The sequence below is a fragment of the Parus major genome, chromosome 5 (assembly GCF_001522545.3).
Source record: "Parus major isolate Abel chromosome 5, Parus_major1.1, whole genome shotgun sequence".
NCBI lineage: Eukaryota > Metazoa > Chordata > Aves > Passeriformes > Paridae > Parus > Parus major.
In genome coordinates this window covers 4091040-4098826 of record NC_031774.1, presented here as the reverse complement: position 1 = coordinate 4098826, position 7787 = coordinate 4091040, and the positions used below count along the sequence as shown (strand labels likewise).

General features: G+C 43.5%; 1 long non-coding RNA gene across 1 annotated transcript; it reads right to left on the bottom strand.

Annotated features, from left to right (window-relative positions):
* Positions 1-2314: 2314 nt before the first annotated feature.
* Positions 2315-5530, bottom strand: LOC107206376. The gene is made up of 2 exons (XR_001522393.3): positions 3992-5530; positions 2315-3334 (listed from the first exon to the last, which is right to left on the bottom strand). It is a non-coding gene; the product is annotated as an uncharacterized LOC107206376 (long non-coding RNA).
* Between the last annotated feature and the right edge of the window lie 2257 nt (positions 5531-7787).

Genomic DNA, 7787 nt, shown 5'->3' with positions numbered 1-7787 from the left:
GGTCTTGGTGTGATAATGAAGGAAATGGAATGGAAGGATGGGCCCTAACACATTAAAAAAACTTAAGATAAAGGTTTGTTTTTTAATGTGACAATTAAAACTAATTAACCTTTAGACCGTGTTTGAATCCAGTGAGATTTCAAAGTTTCTTTAAAGAAAGCACTGTAACTTAAAAATGTGTTTTGTTAATTTAATGGTTTAATACATTTAAATTAGCTAAGTAATTTGAAAATTACTTTGCCATCACTTTGAAACTTGCTTCCATTGGCTTCTAATGGGACTTGAATTCTTTTCCAGATATAATCTGTTTCATGAGGGTGGCTTCATGTTGCAATAATCCTTCTCATTACATTTCTAGGGTTTAACTCCTTTTTTCCTTAATAACACCCTTGGCAACTAGTACAGAGCAGTTTTCTGTTTCAGGAGTATTCTGCTTTTTAAAAATAGCTCTCAAGCTCTGTGAAGTTTGCCTAAGGGCTATTCTTGATGACTAAACTGAGGACTTTCAAATACCTGCAGTTTTTCCATCCTGCACAAGGGATCTCAAAACCTCTGGGTTTTTTTGCATTTCCTGGACCTAAGGAAATATCAGGGGGTTTGGAGAAAATAGTTTTGTCTTTGTTTTTTTGTTTGGTTGGGTTGTTTTTTTTCAGTAGTAGTCGTTGCACAAAGCCTTCACAAAAAAAGCTGAGTGAGGCTGCAACACAACTCATTTAAGAATTCTGTATGCAGTATTTCCAGATTTATCTTTCAAACCCCTGCAGTACACACTGGGAGGAATCCTGATGGTTTCTTGCTACGTTAGAATATTGTTTCCAGTGCCTGATGCTGGCTCATAAATGTCTGGTTTGCAGTGTATTCAGGAGGACTCCTGCTCCTCAACCACAGTGAGGATGGTGTACCTTGGTGCTTTTCTAGTTCAGTGTTGTTTCAGAAATTGTGTTTAAGAAGGTGTAGCTGATTCTGTGGTGTGTGAAAGGACCAAACCTGCAGGGTATCTCATTAGACAGTTTGTGTGGTTTTTCTTCAGCTTGGAAAAGTGCAGTGAAAGGACATGTGACAAATTTGCCTTCTTTTCTAATGGCAAAGGCTCTTGGAAAACTTCCAATACAATGACCTTTCCAATTTAATCAGTGTCAGAAAACAGTCTTGTCCCATCAAACATGGAATAACAATATTATCTTGCCTTTGTTAATTGATCTGCAATTTTATAAATTGATTTATTTAAAGAATAAATAAAAATAAGAGTCTATGAAGATAGACTCTTAGATTAATTTAGAGATAAATACTTTTTATGAGTTGTTCTTTATATTTCTCTATTAATTTAGGGATTTGTTTTAACTGTGTTATTCCAGTTTTTCTCATATTTCCTATGTCAGAGCCTGCTTGCATGTCATTGCCTAAAACAGTGGGATAAGCAAGCTCTGGGCATACTCAGTGGTTTGTATTCTCCTTTAGTTAAAAAAAATATAAGGCCCCTTTTCTTCACTTAACCCTATTTGTTTGCATTACAGGTCTCTATTGCTTGTGTTGCTGCATTGCATGTGGTTTGAAAAGAGGCTTTAGGCCAAAAACATCTGTGTGATGGAAAGAGATCCTTTCTGAGCAAAGTGTGGGAACTTTAGCAAATCTAGTACAATTCAAAGGAATGAATCTTGTAATTTTTTGAACTGAAACAGGAAATACAGCATCTTTCAGATGGAAAGATGTTTTCCCCTATTAGTTACTAACAGTTCCACCAGCCTGTGGTGCAGATGCTCACCCATGTATTTACACAAGCTCCATAAAACAGGATGTTCAGAAATATAGAGGGAAATGTGAAATAACTATGAATATGCACAGCCAGCTGCTGGCAGTTCTTTCTGCTTCTGAGAGTGAGAGGCAAATGATGTTCTTACTAAAACACAAGTCAGAAATGGCTAAAATTGGCATTTATATACAGCCAGGAACCATATGTCAGGTTTAAGTGGGTGGTAGAACTCTAAATTGAGCCAATAGTTAAACTCAGTGCTGTGATGAACATAACATATTGAATTAGTCTTCTGCATTGTCCATTGAGGCAAAATATTACTGAGAACTAATCCAGATTAAAGATTATATACAATGCAGTTTTAGACTGCTTTGTAAATCATGCTGTAAGGACGTGGAGTAGTCCTCATCCTGGTTCCAAGTGTTAATTATCAAGGTCTTTCTATAAATGGCATGCTCTTGGCAGCCAGTGAAGGTTTAACTCTCCTCTACTGGCAGTGAGGAAATTCCAAACTCTAGATCAAATGTATAATAAAACATTTACTATATGGCACAAAGACTTGTGTGGTTTTGTTTGGTTTTTTATTTGGGTATAAGCTTGCAAATCTAAGCTGAGATGCGCTGGTTTGAAAACACCAAACCCCAACATCTGTTGTTCTGAAGGGCATTTTGAGTTCTGCTGCAGGAGTGTGTGTTGCTGTCCTCAGTGTTTTTCTCTTGTCTCATTTTGGTTAATAGAGCCCTCTGCTCACCTGGTAATTGGGGCACTGGATAGAAGCAGCATATTTGAGCTGCTTTCTGCATTGTGTTGGATTCAGTGATACTGGAGCAATGGCCACAATAGTCTTTAGCTCACTGGGGGTGTGAGGAGTCACAAAACACTCAGCAGGCTCTTACGAGGCCGTGGGTAGCACCACAATATTCAATTCATGTCACAATATTCAGGTGTTTGACCTGTCTGATGGGGTTCTCCCTTGCTTGCCAGGCAAAGTATTCCTTTCCTCCCGTGTCTCCAAACCATGGGAGCTGGTTTGGGCTGTGTGGCATGGCCAGAACAACAGGTTTGGTTTGATGGTCCTGATTTAGGCTGAGATGTTGGAACAGAATTCTTCCCAGCAAGCACTCCAAGGCAGCATGATTTTCATACCTTATTATCCCCTTTCCCATTTCCTGTCCCTTTTTCTCCTGCTGGCATGCTTCCCTTTTGGCTATTCCTTCTCTTGCTTTTTATCTTGGTCCTAGTTTTGCTGCATCTATACCCAGATCTGGCATTCCTGATGCCATTGCCCAGATAATCCCAGTCTTTTGTTGTGCTTCTGGTGCAGTTACACAAATGCTGCTGGTCTCTACATCCCAGAAAATCCCCAGCACTCTCCTTCAATTACCTTTGGAATTCATCTGTTTTTCATGTAACTTCCACATTCCTACCTGTGAAGCCTAGTTGTCCTTTCATTTTTGCTGTTTGTACCTCTTGTCAGCTTCTCACCTGTCATTCTCAGCAGATTTTCATGTCTCTGCAGCCTTAGGAGGTATTTAAGACAAACTCTCTCCTTCTGTCATGCCTTTTCCTAGGTGGAAGGGATTCCTAGGGCAAGAGCAGGTTTTTTGATCATTCAGAATGTCTACAAAAGGCTTTTTCCTCACCCAGCAACCCAGAGAAGTGAAAAAAAACTGTCATGGCATGTCACTGAGCACTGAAACTAAACTGAAAGGTACTCTAGTACTTCATCACTGCACTTTAGTTATTTTAAGGAAAAGCTTAAATATTTTGTGACTCATGGACTTCCCGTTGTCTCAGAAGCTGTGCTGTCATTTCTACAGAGACAGATTTTTCTTCCAAGGTAGAATCAACATTCCAAAGATTTCCCAGGCTAACATAATTATTTTGTTTGGTATCCACAAAGATCAGAAGTGTTCTTTAAGAACAGTAGGTAAGAGAAGGTCAGTTCTATTACTGATCAGATGAACTGGGTAGACTAAAGAGACATTAACATTTATAACTCAAAAATTAATATGTAAATAATAATAATAATAATAATACTTACATAATACCCTTTTTATTAAGTTCAAAGGAAGCAAGAGGCATTTTCTTTAAATTATCTCACAAGTTTTTTTTCCCTTAGACACAGCCCAAAATGGAAATAAAAGGAGCAAATGTAACAATACATAAAGGATGCAATATTGGTCTGCTAAAACATTTGATTTCATATAAAAGTAGCATGTCTATTGTTTCTGACCTGACCTTGAGACACTGGGGGGATGAGTTTTGATTCCCATGGAAAACTGCAGGATAGTGTTGTTCCAAGCCAGGACTTCATTTGGAGGATCATCATGTCCTTGGGAATTTTTTGAAGGTGGGAATGAACTTGTTTTTGCACTTCCCATCCATTTCACACACGAGCTGAAGCGTTGGGTCTGGACTGTGCAGCTGGGAAAAAGGTGCTATTAAATAGTTTTTTCTGCCTGATACATCACAGGCTGGTTTAAATTTTAACTAAAATCTCAGGCAAATCTTTCCTGAAATTGGGTTAAAAGAAGATTCCTACACACAGACACATTTTTGCAGCACTTTATTAGGAAGCCTGGCGAGCCATTGGATTTGAGCTTCCTTAGACTTGGAAACAGGTCCCTGTTTTAGAAACTTTCAGCAAATTACTGAAGTTCTCATGAGATCCAGCCTGTCAGCAGCAGCTTCCCATCCATCCTGAGAAACTGGGCAGGGACCCCTCTGGATTAGGCAATTTTTTTCCTGGAGAGATGCTCCAGCAGCACTTGGTAGTGAGTGTTGGGGATTAATCCATAAGGAAGGGTAAAATCCAGGATCACTGCAGGGCCCTTTGCAGCACTGAATTCCCAGCTAAGGGGAGAGGAGCCTCTGGAATTGCCCCTTCCAGCAGGTGCTTTGTGCCAGTGCCTGGAACCTGGGAATGATCCTGCCTGACTCTGGAGTCCCTGAAGTGCTGGATTATGGAAAACAGCCAAGGCAAAGGATCAACCTCTGGTGTCACCCGCTGGTTTTGGCAGAGCACAGCAATTGGCAGTGGGTGTGTTTGGGGAGGGGAGCCCCTGCTTCCCTTCCCAGTAAGGTCTGGGAAAGGCAGCCCAGAGGATGAGGTTTAGGAAGGAGCTGTGAGCTGAGAAGTGGCTCAGATCTGTGACTTAAATTCCTGGAATGGTCTGGGTTGGAAGGAACCTTACAGATCATCCTGTTCCCACCCCCTGCCATGGTCAGGGACACCTTCCTGGGCTGTCCATGGAATTTGCTCTGTGCCAGGCTGGTGGAAGAGGTGGGATTTTCTCCCTGAGCCCCAGTCAGGGGCAAGTTTGGGGTCTCCATGAGAAGAAGCCATGGGAATTGCATTTCCAGAGTTGGGAGGCTCCATGCCTGGAAATGTTTGCAGTTCTGCTATTAGTTTTTTTTCCAAAATTGGGCATTACATTTCTCCCCTGACTGAGGTGGGTTTCCCTGGATTGCTGGGTTTGCACACTGAGTGTTTCAGGGCTCTGTTCTCTCTTTCTCCTGAACAGAAGAGTGAGGAAATGAGGACGCTCCCAGCTGTCACAGAGATGTGGAAACAGCCCAGTTCCAGTGAGGAGTGTGGTGCCCAGCTTGTGGTGTGCACCCTGAGATGGTCTTTGCTGTTGTTTATTTCTTAGAGCCTGTTGTAGTGCTGGCCTGGAGCTGTGAGGTTTTTCCTGTCAGAAATCCATGATGGGGATGTTTTCCCTGGCTGTCCTGAGGGGAAGGGACAGCTTTGGAGTCTTTGCAGCCACAGGCTGGGGATGCATCCCCTGAAAACCCATTCAGGATTGTTCATCTGAGTCTGCCCCTGACCTGTGGCTTCCAGGGACCCTTCGGGTGTTCTGGACATTCCCAGGAGAGGATACTCCAACACCTGCCTTTTGAGCCAAGAATTCCAGACCTAGTAAGTCAGTCAGTCACATTCCATGTCAGCTGTCCCAGCGGTTGGGTGGGAGAGGGAACACCCCACACTGCTGTTTGAGACATTCCCAGCTGGAATGGGGGGCAAAGGCGCATTTTGGAGCACTGAGGCCACACGCTCAGTCTTGAACGGCATCCCCAGGGAATGCTGAGGCATCCTGTGCCCGTGGCACTCAGCAACACAGCACTGATGGGGAGCAAAAAGAGGAGGGGGGGAGCCCTGGGTTAATGGGAGGGATGTTTCTTGAATGGAATTCTAAGAGGTGCTGATCATGCAATGAAATCATGGGGTGGTTTGGCTTGGAAGGGACACAAAGACCCTCTGGACTCTGTCATCCAATTCCATGGCAAAGAACACATCCAAAACTGCCTCCTCACCCTCAGACAGTAAAGTGTCTTCCATAGCTCTTGTTTAGGAATAGGAATGGCTGTTGGGAGCTCTGGCAGGAACACCTGGAGACCAGATAAGAATAGTAAAGGGGTTGTTTTGGCTGCTGCTGGATGTGGTTTACTCTTCAAAATCTTCCTCTGACTGATGTTTTCATAGTAGTTTCCTAGGCCTCATTTGAAGGTAATTCCAAAAATTTGGAATTAGTTGGGGAAAAGTGGGGAAAATATGTGAACCTGATCCATTTCTAGTAATTCCAAACTTCTCCCACACCGTTTTGGGGGAAAGCTGGTTAAAGGATAAAGATGCAGAGGAACAAGTGTTGTAAACCCCCCTGGCTCTCTGACAGAGCAAACCCTCCAGTAATCCCAGTAATCTCTCAGAGAGACTCTGGGATCATAACATTTTCCAGGAAAGCAGAAAAAGAACAGAGGTGAGGAATAGGCTTCCAATTAATAATGATTTGATGGGTATAGGAACAATTCTTGTATGTTTGATGCTCCCCCTAGAATAATTTTAAATGATTCCTTCAACAAATCATTTAAATTTGTGAATTTGAATTTGAGAAGAAACAGTGCAAAATAAATGCATGGAGAGATGATGGAATCCCAAAATGGTTTGAGTGTGAAGGGACCTTAAGGATCACCTCATTCCATTCCCTGCCATTCCATCCACAGCCCAGGGTGCTCCAAGTCCCATCCAACCTGGCCTTGGACACTTCCAGGGATGGAGCAGCCACAATTTCTGTGGGTTTATGGACACAGGTGGAAATTTCCAGCAGGAATTGAGACATTTCCTTTGCTCTGTCCAGCCCCGGCAGGGCTCTGGGAGGCAGACATGGGAACAGGAGCTTTGCCCAGTGCCTTGGGGAAGTCTCTGATTTCCCAAAACCCAGCAGAGCAAACACTTGTGGTTTAACATCCCATTAAAAGGAGATGCCAAGCCAGGAACAGGAATGGGCTGCAGGGCAGGGATGGTACCAGGCACAGGGGTGACCATCCAGAGGGTCCCACCAGTCCATCCCTGCTGCCCAGGTTTGGGATGAGCAGGCTGCTGATGTCCCTGTGTTTGCTCTGCAGGATGAGGAAGCCAACCCTGCTGAGGAGGAGGATGAGGAGGTGTGGGAGGATGGAGACAGCAGCCACCAAAGGCTGGAGAAGGCACAGGTCCAGGTAGGAGACGTTGCCTTCCAAAGAGAGGGACTTGTCTGTCCCATTGGAATTTGGGGCGAGGTCAATGGAACAAAGGATTTGATTCCATTTTCTTACTTGGGTTCTCATGTGCCTTAGGAGGTATTTGTGAAAAGCTCATTATCCCTGATGGAATCTCTGTCAAACAGGGATTGAAGCTTTCTGAAGTGGCCCAAACCTGCCTGCATGTATCCAAATACAGCCCCTAATCCCTGTTTTTGTGTACAGCTGGAATGAGACCTCAACTGCTGCCACTTGCCAGCTCTCAAGTCGTGTAGCTCAGTCTGCAGCCCTGAAGGGCCAGGCTGTGTTTAAACAGCTTGAGGTAGCAGAGAGCTGGAGTCATTTCCTAGCAGGGAACTTGACTTGGAAGCTGCATTCCAAACTTTTGTCCACATTTATTTTATCTCCCACATGCAGTCGCCTAAAGAAGCAGAGATGGGTTGTTGCTAACAAAAAACCATCCAAATTCATCGGTGGTAGAGGGCTTAAAGTGTGAGTGGAGGTGCCTTTAGGA